We start from the raw sequence: 14,855 nt of genomic DNA on the forward strand, positions 1-14,855 counted from the left end.
GTTCAGCATCTAATGATTTAGTCACCGCCATATGCGAGATAGCCCTCAATGCTCTAAAAGGTAAAATACCTTTATCAAAACGGCAAATTGGCATACTTAAAAAGTGGCGTAAAATTATAAAAAAGCTGAGCGACAAAAAATTTACAATTGTAAAAAAGAAACGCCTGGTGAAGCAGTCCGGCGGCTTTATTGGCTCTCTTTTGGGTTTTGCTATACCGCTGCTGACTGGCCTTCTCACTAACCGCTAATGGAATATGCTGAGAAAATGTACCTGGTCCCCAAACAAGATATGGATCGTTTACAGCGCCCCCCACAACGAGTGGGCGACATACGTGAAGTTGCCATGCATCGCCTAGATACAGACATTAATGCGATCTTAAATAGCCATAATTTATCAGAGGATGAAAAGATAAAAAGATACACTACTGTACTGCAGAAATACTTGGTGCATGCTAAACAGAGCGACGGGGAGAAGAACCGCCTAACCCTTTTAATGCCCACTGATGAAACAGCCTCTCACCCTTTACATTTCCAGGATATTGCATCATCAGATACGCCTGACAATTTGATTCGTGAGGTTGTTACTAACGTGAATGTCCGCTTCAAGAAAAATGCAGAGTTATTGCTCAGTAAAATGTTTCAGGCTAAACATATTACAAGCTGGAATGACAAAGGGGAGTTTATTTATAAAAAACAGGTTATACCGGGCTCTAATTTACTGGATTTGGTACGCGGTGTTACACAAAGTCACACTGTTACAAAGCGTAAAATACCACAGGGTTGGAGCCCTTTTCTGGCTGCGATGGCTGAACTGAATATCCCCTCATCGGTTGTGGGTAATGCAACAAATAGAGAAAGCCTGGATCGCTTAAAAATACTGCCCCCCGATACAACGAACCCTCCTTCATCATCCCTTTTAACTCCGCAGAAAAGAACCTCTGATTTGCGTTACAGTTCTTTAAGTGCCCCTGGCTTAACATCCCCGCCGGGTTATTTACTAAACAAGAGGAGGGGTAGTCTATTATTGCCGTCGGCTGACTGGTTGAAACTGTAAATAAGCTGTTTAATTTTTTTTTTCCCTCTGTAAAATAAGACATTGTATTGCTGTCCCTCTATACTATGTATCGTACTAACTCCACGCCTCTAGATGATTTTAGTCTATTAAGGCCTTAACAGCCGTTTTACTTTTTTACTTGTAAATACGTCTTGTAATTATTTCCTGGTGAAAACTCTGTTATCTTTTAAAAAATAAAATAAGCAATTTTTGACTCATACAATTGTGCTTTTTATTTATATGTAACCCCCGACTGTTGCGGCTAATCCCTGTACCGTCTCTATACAAATAAAAAAAATATATACAAATAAAAAAAAAATATATAAAAATATTATGTCTGGGGTGGGATTCGAACCCACGTGGACATACGTCCATTGGATCTTAAGTCCAACGCCTTAAACCACTCAGCCACCCTGACACTTGAGGGTTTAGCCTCTTAAAGCCGTATTCTGTCTGAATTTAAAAAAAAATGCTACGCCCTCTTTTCAACGTCATTTGAACTTTTCTGACATGCGCACGGCGTTATTTCAGAATAAACATGTCCAGACATGCCCCAGTATGAAAAAAACATGTTCGGGCATGCCCCAAAAGCCTATAAACATGCCCGGACATGCCCCGCGTATGTATACGCCCCCTCCAATCTACGTCAACAGTACGCACCAATCACAAAAAAGAATAAAAAATGCACATCATAATAAAAAATGGAGTCTGGGGGATGTCAACCGCGGTTTTTTGGCTTAGGGGGCATCAACTGCGTTTTTTTGGCGTAGGGGGCGTCAACTGCGGTTTTTTGGCGTAGGGGGCGTCAACCGCGTTTTTTTGGCGCAGGGGGCGGCAACCTAAAAATGCGCAGGGGCGGGGCCGGATACGGATGGGGCGGGACCGGATACGGAAGGGGCGGGACATAGGGCGGGTTTAAGGCCAAAAGGGGCGGGGCTTAGGGGAAAAGGGGGCGTGGTACCTGTCAAAAAAAGTTTGACATAATGTATGCCTCCCTACTACTAATATATTATATAAATATATTTTATGCACTGTATATGAGCTGGCGATTTCTAAGTCTGTGGTTCCGAGAGGGGGTAACCATTCTCACTAATAAAGGTCAAGCCACTTGGCTGCCAGAATGCCCTGCCTCAGCACAGACCAGAAAGGCATTGTGATAAGCGTATCCCCGGTATAGTCAGGGGTTAATGGGAGTCGTCCCCGTCCCCCCAGTATACGCCCAGAACCATCGACCCGGTACTTGTGGTTCGGACTGTCTCCAACCAGCCATAATGTTGTGAGAGTGAAATGATGTCTAAGTCCAGCTTTGGTACATTAGAAGCAACTCTGAAAATTAACCTAAGCGTTTTTCGAAGCTACTTTTTGGCTAACTTCTTATAGGAAGGTCTAGGAGCTCTGAAAATGAACGTCCGCGTCTTTCACTCTTCCCAAGGGACTTAGAAGAATTTTGTGATATTTTTAATTAAAATGGTGTATAAGGGTATATATATATAAATATATTTTATGCACTGTATATGAGCTGGCGATTTCTATGTCTGTGGTTCCGAGAGGGGGTAACCAGGCTCACTAATAAAGGTCAAGCCACTTGGCTGCCAGAATGCCCTGCTTCAGCACAGACCAGAAAGGCATTGTGATAAGCGTATCCCCGGTATAGTCAGGGGTTAATGGGAGTCGTCCCCGTCCCCCCCAGTATACGCCCAGAACCATGGACCCGGTACTTGTGGTTCGGACTGTCTCCAACCAGCCATAATGTTGTGAGAGTGAAATTATGTCTAAGTCCAGCTTTGGTACATTAGAAGCAACTCTGAAACTTAACCTAAGCGTTTTTCGAAGCTACTTTTTGGCTAACTTCTTATAGGAAGGTCTAGGAGCTCTGAAAATGAACATGCGTGTCTTTCACTCTTCCCGAGGGACTTAGAAGAATTTTGTGATATTTTTTATTAAAATGGTGTATAAGGGTATATATATAAATATATTATATAAATATATTTTATGCACTGTATATGAGCTTGCGATTTCTATGTCTGTGGTTCCGAGAGGGGGTAACCAGGCTCACTAATAAAGGTCAAGCCACTTGGCTGCCAGAATGCCCTGCTTCAGCACAGACCAGAAAGGCATTGTGATAAGCGTATCCCCGGTATAGTCAGGGGTTAATGGGAGTTGTCCCCGTCCCCCCAGTATACGGCCAGAACCATGGACCCGGTACTTGTGGTTCGGACTGTCTCCAACCAGCCATAATGTTGTGAGAGTGAAATTATGTCTAAGTCCAGCTTTGGTACATTAGAAGCAACTCTGAAACTTAACCTAAGCATTTTTCGAAGATACTTTTTGGCTAACTTCTTATAGGAAGGTCTAGGAGCTCTGAAAATGAACGTGCGCGTCTTTCACTCTTCCCGAGGGACTTAGAAGAATTTTGTGATATTTTTTATTAAAATGGTGTATAAGGGTATATATATAAATATATTTTATGCACTGTATATGAGCTGGCGATTTCTAAGTCTGTGGTTCCGAGAGGGGGTAACCAGGCGCACTAATAAAGGTCAAGCCACTTGGTTGCCAGAATGCCCTGCTTCAGCAGAGACCAGAAAGGCATTGTGATAAGCGTATCCCCGGTATAGTCAGGGGTTAATGGGAGTCGTCCCCGTCCCCCCAGTATACGCCCAGAACCATGGACCCGGCACTTGTGGTTCGGACTGTCTCCAACCAGCCATAATGTTGTGAGAGTGAAATTATGTCAAAGTCCAGCTTTGGTACATTAGAAGCAACTCTGAAACTTAACCTAAGCGTTTTTCGAAGCTACTTTTTGGCTAACTTCTCATAGGAAGGTCTAGGAGCTCTGAAAATGAACGTGCGCGTCTTTCACTCTTCCCGAGGGACTTAAAAGAATTTTGTGATATTTTTTATTAAAATGGTGTATAAGGGTATATATATAAATATATTATATAAATATATTTTATGCACTGTATATGAGCTGGCGATTTCTAAGTCTGTGGTTCCGAGAGGGGGTAACCAGGCTCACTAATAAAGGTCAAGCCACTTGGCTGCCAGAATGCCCTGCTTCAGCACAGACCAGAAAGGCATTGTGATAAGCGTATCCCCGGTATAGTCAGGGGTCAATGGGAGTCGTCCCCGTCCCCCCAGTATACGCCCAGAACCATGGACCCGGTACTTGTGGTTCGGACTGTCTCCAACCAGCCATAATGTTGTGAGAGTGAAATTATGTCTAAGTCCAGCTTTGGTACATTAGAAGCAACTCTGAAACTTAACCTAAGCGTTTTTCGAAGCTACTTTTTGGCTAACTTCTTATAGGAAGGTCTAGGAGCTCTGAAAATGAACGTGCGCGTCTTTCACTCTTCCCGAGGGACTTAGAAGAATTTTGTGATATTTTTTATTAAAATGGTGTATAAGGGTATATATATAAATATATTTTATGCACTGTATATGAGCTGGCGATTTCTAAGTCTGTGGTTCCGAGAGGGGGTAACCAGGCTCACTAATAAAGGTCAAGCCACTTGGCTGCCAGAATGCCCTGCTTCAGCACAGACCAGAAAGGCATTGTGATAAGCGTATCCCCGGTATAGTCAGGGGTTAATGGGAGTCGTCCCCGTCCCCCAGTATTCGCCCAGAACCATCGACCCGGTACTTGTGGTTCGGACTGTCTCCAACCAGCCATAATGTTGTGAGAGTGAAATTATGTCTAAGTCCAGCTTTGGTACATTAGAAGCAACTCTGAAACTTAACCTAAGCGTTTTTCGAAGCTACTTTTTGGCTAACTTCTTATAGGAAGGTCTAGGAGCTCTGAAAATAAACGTGCGCGTCTTTCACTCTTCCCGAGGGACTTAGAAGAATTTTGTGATATTTTTTATTAAAATGGTGTATAAGGGTATATATATAAATATATTATATAAATATATTTTATGCACTGTATATGAGCTGGCGATTTCTAAGTCTGTGGTTCGGAGAGGGGGTAACCAGGCTCACTAATAAAGGTCAAGCCACTTGGCTGCCAGAATGCCCTGCTTCAGCACAGACCAGAAAGGCATTGTGATAAGCGTATCCCCGGTATAGTCAGGGGTTAATGGGAGTCGTCCCCGTCCCCCCAGTATACGCCCAGAACCATGGACCCGGTACTTGTGGTTCGGACTGTCTCCAACCAGCCATAATGTTGTGAGAGTGAAATTATGTCTAAGTCCAGCTTTGGTACATTAGAAGCAACTCTGAAACTTAACCTAAGCGTTTTTCGAAGCTACTTTTTGGCTAACTTCTCATAGGAATGTCTAGGAGCTCTGAAAATGAACGTGCGCGTCTTTCACTCTTCCCGAGGGACTTAGAAGAATTTTGTGATATTTTTTATTAAAATGGTGTATAAGGGTATATATATAAATATATTATATAAATATATTTTATGCACTGTATATGAGCTGGCGATTTCTAAGTCTGTGGTTCCGAGAGGGGGTAACCAGGCTCACTAATAAAGGTCAAGCCACTTGGCTGCCAGAATGCCCTGCTTCAGCACAGACCAGAAAGGCATTGTGATAAGCGTATCCCCGGTATAGTCAGGGGTTAATGGGAGTCGTCCCCGTCCCCCCCAGTATACGCCCAGAACCATGGACCCGGTACTTGTGGTTCGGACTGTCTCCAACCAGCCATAATGTTGTGAGAGTGAAATTATGTCTAAGTCCAGCTTTGGTACATTAGAAGCAACTCTGAAACTTAACCTAAGCGTTTTTCGAAGCTACTTTTTGGCTAACTTCTTATAGGAAGGTCTAGGAGCTCTGAAAATGAACGTGCGCGTCTTTCACTCTTCCCGAGGGACTTAGAAGAATTTTGTGATATTTTTTATTAAAATGGTGTATAAGGGTATATATATATAAATATATTTTATGCACTGTATATGAGCTGGCGATTTCTAAGTCTGTGGTTCCGAGAGGGGGTAACCAGGCTCACTAATAAAGGTCAAGCCACTTGGCTGCCAGAATGCCCTGCTTCAGCACAGGGGGAAAAAATGGAGAATAAACTCCTGAGTTCCAATGCTACACAATCATATATAATAGTGATAAGCAATCTCTGTCCAGGTGTAACTAGGAGTGGAGTCTCCAGCAGGTATAAATTAGAAAAAAGTATAAGATAAAGTAGGAGTTGATGATGGATATGAGACAAACCAGTCGGGGGTTAATTAAGCAAATGTGGACCAGGGGTACAGGAAAATGTGACAACCGTAACAAGTGCTGTGACCCTTGAAATGTCCCAATAATGCTAACCTTACCCGACTGGTATCCGGAACAACCCCTGAAGGCAAACAGTATGCTGGGATGGTACCCCGTATTAAACCATGCACGGCTGCCGGGTACACGATACTGTGAATCCCACGTGTGTGGCGTCCTTGCCTGACACTCCGGTAAAAGGTATCGCTGCACCGCTATCTGGCTTGCAAGCCTTCCCCTTCTGCTCACCGATGTAGGTGGAATGGGAGCTGCGTGTCTGTACCAGCCGCGTCGATCTGGGGACCCACGTGATGGTGCGTCAGCACGCACGGATGATCCTCGAGCCGCAACCAGACGGCAATCAGCTGTGTGAAGACCGGGGAGCCTGTGTGCGATGCCTTGCAGCGTGTGTCAGCTGGACGCCGCCTCCTCCGTAGGATAGGGAGAATACCTGCTGCAGTTGTAGACTCCTGTGTGCTCCGTTCGTAAAACGTGGCATAGGAGGTAGAAGAGGAAAAACGGTCACTACTTCCCAGTGAACCAAACAAATAATTGTTGAATAAAAAGTTCTTTATTTCAAAAGGCTGAGCATCATGCAAACACTCTGACGCGTTTCATCCCTTAGAAGGGACTTTTTCAAAGAGTATTTGAAAAAGTCCCTTCTAAGGGATGAAACGCGTCAGAGTGTTTTCATGATGCTCAGCCTTTTGAAATAAAGAACTTTTTATTCAACAATTACTTGTTTGGTTCACTGGGAAGTAGTGACCGTTTTTCCTCTTCTACCTCCTGCTTCAGCACAGACCAGAAAGGCATTGTGATAAGCGTATCCCCGGTATAGTCAGGGGTCAATGGGAGTCGTCCCCGTCCCCCCAGTATACGCCCAGAACCAGCGACCCGGTACTTGTGGTTCGGACTGTCTCCAACCAGCCATAATGTTTTGAGAGTGAAATTATGTCTAAGTCCAGCTTTGGTACATTAGAAGCAACTCTGAAACTTAACCTAAGCGTTTTTCGAAGCTACTTTTTGGCTAACTTCTTATAGGAAGGTCTAGGAGCTCTGAAAATAAACGTGCGCGTCTTTCACTCTTCCCGAGGGACTTAGAAGAATTTTGTGATATTTTTTATTAAAATGGTGTATAAGGGTATATATATAAATATATTTTATGCACTGTATATGAGCTGGCGATTTCTAAGTCTGTGGTTCCGAGAGGGGGTAACCAGGCTCACTAATAAAGGTCAAGCCACTTGGCTGCCAGAATGCCCTGCTTCAGCACAGACCAGAAAGGCATTTTGATAAGCGTATCCCCGGTATAGTTAGGGGTTAATGGGAGTCGTCCCCGTCCCCCCAGTATTCGCCCAGAACCATCGACCCGGTACTTGTGGTTCGGACTGTCTCCAACCAGCCATAATGTTGTGAGAGTGAAAAAATGTCTAAGTCCAGCTTTGGTACATTAGAAGCAACTCTGAAACTTAACCTAAGCGTTTTTCGAAGCTACTTTTTGGCTAACTTCTTATAGGAAGGTCTAGGAGCTCTGAAAATAAACGTGCGCGTCTTTCACTCTTCCCGAGGGACTTAGAAGAATTTTGTGATATTTTTTATTAAAATGGTGTATAAGGGTATATATATAAATATATTATATAAATATATTTTATGCACTGTATATGAGCTGGCGATTTCTATGTCTGTGGTTCCGAGAGGGGGTAACCAGGCTCACTAATAAAGGTCAAGCCACTTGGCTGCCAGAATGCCCTGCTTCAGCACAGACCAGAAAGGCATTGTGATAAGCGTATCCCCGGTATAGTCAGGGGTTAATGGTTGTCGTCCCCGTCCCCCCCAGTATACGCCCAGAACCATGGACCCGGTACTTGTGGTTCGGACTGTCTCCAACCAGCCATAATGTTGTGAGAGTGAAATTATGTCTAAGTCCAGCTTTGGTACATTAGAAGCAACTCTGAAACTTAACCTAAGCGTTTTTCGAAGCTACTTTTTGGCTAACTTCTTATAGGAAGGTCTAGGAGCTCTGAAAATGAACGTGCGCGTCTTTCACTCTTCCCGAGGGACTTAGAAGAATTTTGTGATATTTTTTATTAAAATGGTGTATAAGGGTATATATACAGTATAAATATATTTTATGCACTGTATATGAGCTGGCGATTTCTAAGTCTGTGGTTTTGAGAGGGGGTAACCAGGCTCACTAATAAAGGTCAAGCCACTTGGTTGCCAGAATGCCCTGCTTCAGCACAGACCAGAAAGGCATTGTGATAAGCGTACCCCCGGTATAGTCAGGGGTTAATGGGAGTCGTCCCCGTCCCCCCAGTATACGGCCAGAACCATGGACCCGGTACTTGTAGTTCGGACTGTCTCCAACCAGCCATAATGTTGTGAGAGTGAAATTATGTCTAAGTCCAGCTTTGGTACATTAGAAGCAACTCTGAAACTTAACCTAAGCGTTTTTCGAAGCTACTTTTTGGCTAACTTCTTATAGGAAGGTCTAGGAGCTCTGAAAATGAACGTGCGCGTCTTTCACTCTTCCCGAGGGACTTAGAAGAATTTTGTGATATTTTTTATTAAAATGGTGTATAAGGGTAAATATATAAATATATTTTATGCACTGTATATGAGCTTGCGATTTCTAAGTCTGTGGTTCCGAGAGGGGGTAACCAGGCGCACTAATAAAGGTCAAGCCACTTGGCTGCCAGAATGCCCTGCTTCAGCACAGACCAGAAAGGCATTGTGATAAGCGTATCCCCGGTATAGTCAGGGGTTAATGGGAGTCGTCCCCGTCCCCCCAGTATACGCCCAGAACCATCGACCCGGTACTTGTGGTTCGGACTGTCTCCAACCAGCCATAATGTTGTGAGAGTGAAATTATGTCTAAGTCCAGCTTTGGTACATTAGAAGCACCTCTGAAACTTTACCTAAGCGTTTTTCGAAGCTACTTTTTGACTAACTTCTTATAGGAAGGTCTAGGAGCGCTAAGAAAGAACGTGCGCGTCTTTGACTCTTCCCGAGGGACTTAGAAGAATTTTGTGATATTTTTTATTAAAATGGTGTATAAGGGTATATATATAAATATATTTTATGCACTGTATATGAGCTGGCGATTTCTAAGTCTGTGGTTCCGAGAGGGGGTAACCAGGCTCACTAATAAAGGTCAAGCCACTTGGCTGCCAGAATGCCCTGCTTCAGCACAGACCAGAAAGGCATTGTGATAAGCGTATCCCCGGTATAGTCAGGGGTTAATGGGAGTCGTCCCCGTCCCCCCAGTATACGGCCAGAACCATGGACCCGGTACTTGTGGTTCGGACTGTCTCCAACCAGCCATAATGTTGTGAGAGTGAAATGATGTCTAAGTCTAGCTTTGGTATATTAGAAGCAATTCTGAAACTTAACCTAAGCGTTTTTCGAAGCTACTTTTTGGCTAACTTCTTATACCAGTAGGAAGGTCTAGGTGCTCTGAAAATGAACGTGCGCGTCTTTCACTCTTCCCGAGGGACTTAGAAGAATTTTGTGATATTTTTTATTAAAATGGTGTATAAGGGTATATATATATATAAATATATTTTATGCACTGTATATGAGCTGGCGATTTCTAAGTCTGTGGTTCCGAGAGGGGGTAACCAGGCTCACTAATAAAGGTCAAGCCACTTGGCTGCCAGAATGCCCTGCTTCAGCACAGACCAGAAAGGCATTGTGATAAGCGTATCCCCGGTATAGTCAGGGGTTAATGGGAGTCATCCCCGTCCCCCCAGTATACGCCCAGAACCATCGACCCGGTACTTGTGGTTCGGACTGTCTCCAACCAGCCATAATGTTGTGAGAGTGAAATTATGTCTAAGTCCAGCTTTGGTACATTAGAAGCAACTCTGAAACTTAACCTAAGCGTTTTTCGAAGCTACTTTTTGGCTAACTTCTTATAGGAAGGTCTAGGAGCTCTGAAAATGAACTTCCGCGTCTTTAACTCTTCCCGAGGGACTTAGAAGAATTTTGTGATATTTTTTATTAAAATGGTGTATAAGGGTATATATATATAAATATATTTTATGCACTGTATATGAGCTGGCGATTTCTATGTCTGTGGTTCCGAGAGGGGGTAACCAGGCTCACTAATAAAGGTCAAGCCACTTGGTTGCCAGAATGCCCTGCTTCAGCACAGACCAGAAAGGCATTGTGATAAGCGTATCCCCGGTATATTCAGGGGTTAATGGGAGTCGTCCCCGTCCCCCCAGTATACGGCCAGAAACATGGACCCGGTACTTGTGGTTCGGACTGTCTCCAACCAGCCATAATGTTGTGAGAGTGAAATTATGTCTAAGTCCAGCTTTGGTACATTAGAAGCAACTCTGAAACTTAACCTAAGCGTTTTTCGAAGCTACTTTTTGGCTAACTTCTTATAGGAAGGTCTAGGAGCTCTGAAAATGAACGTCCGCGTCTTTCACTCTTCCAGAGGGACTTAGAAGAATTTTGTGATATTTTTTATTAAAATGGTGTATAAGGGTATATATATATAAATATATTTTATGCACTGTATATGAGCTGGCGATTTCTATGTCTGTGGTTCCGAGAGGGGGTAACCAGGCTCACTAATAAAGGTCAAGTCACTTGGTTGCCAGAATGCCCTGCTTCAGCACAGACCAGAAAGGCATTGTGATAAGCGTATCCCCGGTATAGTCAGGGGTTAATGGGAGTCGTCCCCGTCCCCCCAGTATACGGCCAGAAACATGGACCCGGTACTTGTGGTTCGGACTGTCTCCAACCAGCCATAATGTTGTGAGAGTGAAATTATGTCTAAGTCCAGCTTTGGTACATTAGAAGCAACTCTGAAACTTAACCTAAGCGTTTTTCGAAGCTACTTTTTGGCTAACTTCTTATACCAGTAGGAAGGTCTAGGAGCTCTGAAAATGAACGTGCGCGTCTTTCCCTCTTCCCGAGGGACTTAGAAGAATTTTGTGATATTTTTTATTAAAATGGTGTATAAGGGTATATATATAAATATATTATATAAATATATTTTATGCACTGTATATGAGCTGGCGATTTCTAAGTCTGTGGTTCCGAGAGGGGGTAACCAGGCTCACTAATAAAGGTCAAACCACTTGGTTTCCAGAATGCCCTGCTTCAGCACAGACCAGAAAGGCATTGTGATAAGCGTATCCCCGGTATAGTCAGGGGTTAATGGGAGTCGTCCCCGTCCCCCCAGTATACGGCCAGAACCATGGACCCGGTACTTGTGCTTCGGACTGTCTCCAACCAGCCATAATGTTGTGAGAGTGAAATTATGTCTAAGTCCAGCTTTGGTACATTAGAAGCAACTCTGAAACTTTACCTAAGCGTTTTTCGAAGCTACTTTTTGGCTAACTTCTTATAGGAAGGTCCAGGAGCGCTGAAAAAGAACGTGCGCGTCTTTAACTCTTCCCGAGGGACTTAGAAGAATTTTGTGATATTTTTTATTAAAATGGTGTATAAGGGTATATATATATAAATATATTTTATACACTGTATATGAGCTGGCGATTTCTATGTCTGTGGTTCCGAGAGGGGGTAACCAGGCTAACTAATAAAGGTCAAGCCACTTGGTTGCCAGAATGCCCTGCTTCAGCACAGACCAGAAAGGCATTGTGATAAGCGTATCCCCGGTATAGTCAGGGGTTAATGGGAGTCGTCCCCGTCCCCCCAGTATACGGCCAGAACCATGGACCCGGTACTTGTGGTTCGGACTGTCTCCAACCAGCCATAATGTTGTGAGAGTGAAATTATGTCTAAGTCCAGCTTTGGTACATTAGAATCAACTCTGAAACTTAACCTAAGCGTTTTTCGAAGCTACTTTTTGGCTAACTTCTTATAGGAAGGTCTAGGAGCTCTGAAAATGAACGTCCGCGTCTTTCACTCTTCCCGAGGGACTTAGAAGAATTTTGTGATATTTTTTATTAAAATGGTGTATAAGGGTATATATATATAAATATATTTTATGCACTGTATATGAGCTGGCGATTTCTATGTCTGTGGTTCCGAGAGGGGGTAACCAGGCTCACTAATAAAGGTCAAGCCACTTGGTTGCCAGAATGCCCTGCTTCAGCACAGACCAGAAAGGCATTGTGATAAGCGTATCCCCGGTATAGTCAGGGGTTAATGGGAGTCATCCCCGTCCCCCCAGTATACGCCCAGAACCATCGACCCGGTACTTGTGGTTCGGACTGTCTCCAACCAGCCATAATGTTGTGAGAGTGAAATTATGTCTAAGTCCAGCTTTGGTACATTAGAAGCAACTCTGAAACTTAACCTAAGCGTTTTTCGAAGCTACTTTTTGGCTAACTTCTTATAGGAAGGTCTAGGAGCTCTGAAAATGAACTTCCGCGTCTTTAACTCTTCCCGAGGGACTTAGAAGAATTTTGTGATATTTTTTATTAAAATGGTGTATAAGGGTATATATATATAAATATATTTTATGCACTGTATATGAGCTGGCGATTTCTATGTCTGTGGTTCCGAGAGGGGGTAACCAGGCTCACTAATAAAGGTCAAGCCACTTGGTTGCCAGAATGCCCTGCTTCAGCACAGACCAGAAAGGCATTGTGATAAGCGTATCCCCGGTATATTCAGGGGTTAATGGGAGTCGTCCCCGTCCCCCCAGTATACGGCCAGAAACATGGACCCGGTACTTGTGGTTCGGACTGTCTCCAACCAGCCATAATGTTGTGAGAGTGAAATTATGTCTAAGTCCAGCTTTGGTACATTAGAAGCAACTCTGAAACTTAACCTAAGCGTTTTTCGAAGCTACTTTTTGGCTAACTTCTTATACCAGTAGGAAGGTCTAGGAGCTCTGAAAATGAACGTGCGCGTCTTTCACTCTTCCCGAGGGACTTAGAAGAATTTTGTGATATTTTTTATTAAAATGGTGTATAAGGGTATATATATAAATATATTATATAAATATATTTTATGCACTGTATATGAGCTGGCGATTTCTAAGTCTGTGGTTCCGAGAGGGGGTAACCAGGCTCACTAATAAAGGTCAAACCACTTGGTTTCCAGAATGCCCTGCTTCAGCACAGACCAGAAAGGCATTGTGATAAGCGTATCCCCGGTATAGTCAGGGGTTAATGGGAGTCGTCCCCGTCCCCCCAGTATACGGCCAGAACCATGGACCCGGTACTTGTGGTTCGGACTGTCTCAAAACAGCCATAATGTTGTGAGAGTGAAATTATGTCTAAGTCCAGCTTTGGTACATTAGAAGCAACTCTGAAACTTAACCTAAGCGTTTTTCGAAGCTACTTTTTGGCTAACTTCTTATAGGAAGGTCTAGGAGCTCTGAAAATGAACGTCCGCGTCTTTCACTCTTCCAGAGGGACTTAGAAGAATTTTGTGATATTTTTTATTAAAATGGTGTATAAGGGTATATATATATAAATATATTTTATGCACTGTATATGAGCTGGCGATTTCTATGTCTGTGGTTCCGAGAGGGGGTAACCAGGCTCACTAATAAAGGTCAAGCCACTTGGTTGCCAGAATGCCCTGCTTCAGCACAGACCAGAAAGGCATTGTGATAAGCGTATCCCCGGTATAGTCAGGGGTTAATGGGAGTCGTCCCCGTCCCCCCAGTATACGGCCAGAAACATGGACCCGGTACTTGTGGTTCGGACTGTCTCCAACCAGCCATAATGTTGTGAGAGTGAAATTATGTCTAAGTCCAGCTTTGGTACATTAGAAGCAACTCTGAAACTTAACCTAAGCGTTTTTCGAAGCTACTTTTTGGCTAACTTCTTATACCAGTAGGAAGGTCTAGGAGCTCTGAAAATGAACGTGCGCGTCTTTCACTCTTCCCGAGGGACTTAGAAGAATTTTGTGATATTTTTTATTAAAATGGTGTATAAGGGTATATATATAAATATATTATATAAATATATTTTATGCACTGTATATGAGCTGGCGATTTCTAAGTCTGTGGTTCCGAGAGGGGGTAACCAGGCTCACTAATAAAGGTCAAACCACTTGGTTTCCAGAATGCCCTGCTTCAGCACAGACCAGAAAGGCATTGTGATAAGCGTATCCCCGGTATAGTCAGGGGTTAATGGGAGTCGTCCCCGTCCCCCCAGTATACGGCCAGAACCATGGACCCGGTACTTGTGCTTCGGACTGTCTCCAACCAGCCATAATGTTGTGAGAGTGAAATTATGTCTAAGTCCAGCTTTGGTACATTAGAAGCAACTCTGAAACTTTACCTAAGCGTTTTTCGAAGCTACTTTTTGGCTAACTTCTTATAGGAAGGTCCAGGAGCGCTGAAAAAGAACGTGCGCGTCTTTAACTCTTCCCGAGGGACTTAGAAGAATTTTGTGATATTTTTTATTAAAATGGTGTATAAGGGTATATATATATAAATATATTTTATACACTGTATATGAGCTGGCGATTTCTATGTCTGTGGTTCCGAGAGGGGGTAACCAGGCTAACTAATAAAGGTCAAGCCACTTGGTTGCCAGAATGCCCTGCTTCAGCACAGACCAGAAAGGCATTGTGATAAGCGTATCCCCGGTATAGTCAGGGGTTAATGGGAGTCGTCCCCGTCCCCCCAGTATACGGCCAGAACCATGGACCCG

The 14,855-nt window shown here is 43.6% G+C and overlaps 1 non-coding gene across 1 annotated transcript; it reads right to left on the reverse strand.

Annotated features, from left to right (window-relative positions):
• Positions 1-1,388: 1,388 nt before the first annotated feature.
• On the reverse strand, positions 1,389-1,472 carry TRNAL-UAA (transfer RNA leucine (anticodon UAA)). Its single transcript has one exon. It is a non-coding gene; the product is annotated as a tRNA-Leu (tRNA).
• Between the last annotated feature and the right edge of the window lie 13,383 nt (positions 1,473-14,855).

The sequence above is a fragment of the Ascaphus truei genome, chromosome 1, assembly GCF_040206685.1.
Source record: "Ascaphus truei isolate aAscTru1 chromosome 1, aAscTru1.hap1, whole genome shotgun sequence".
NCBI classification, from domain to species: domain Eukaryota; kingdom Metazoa; phylum Chordata; class Amphibia; order Anura; family Ascaphidae; genus Ascaphus; species Ascaphus truei.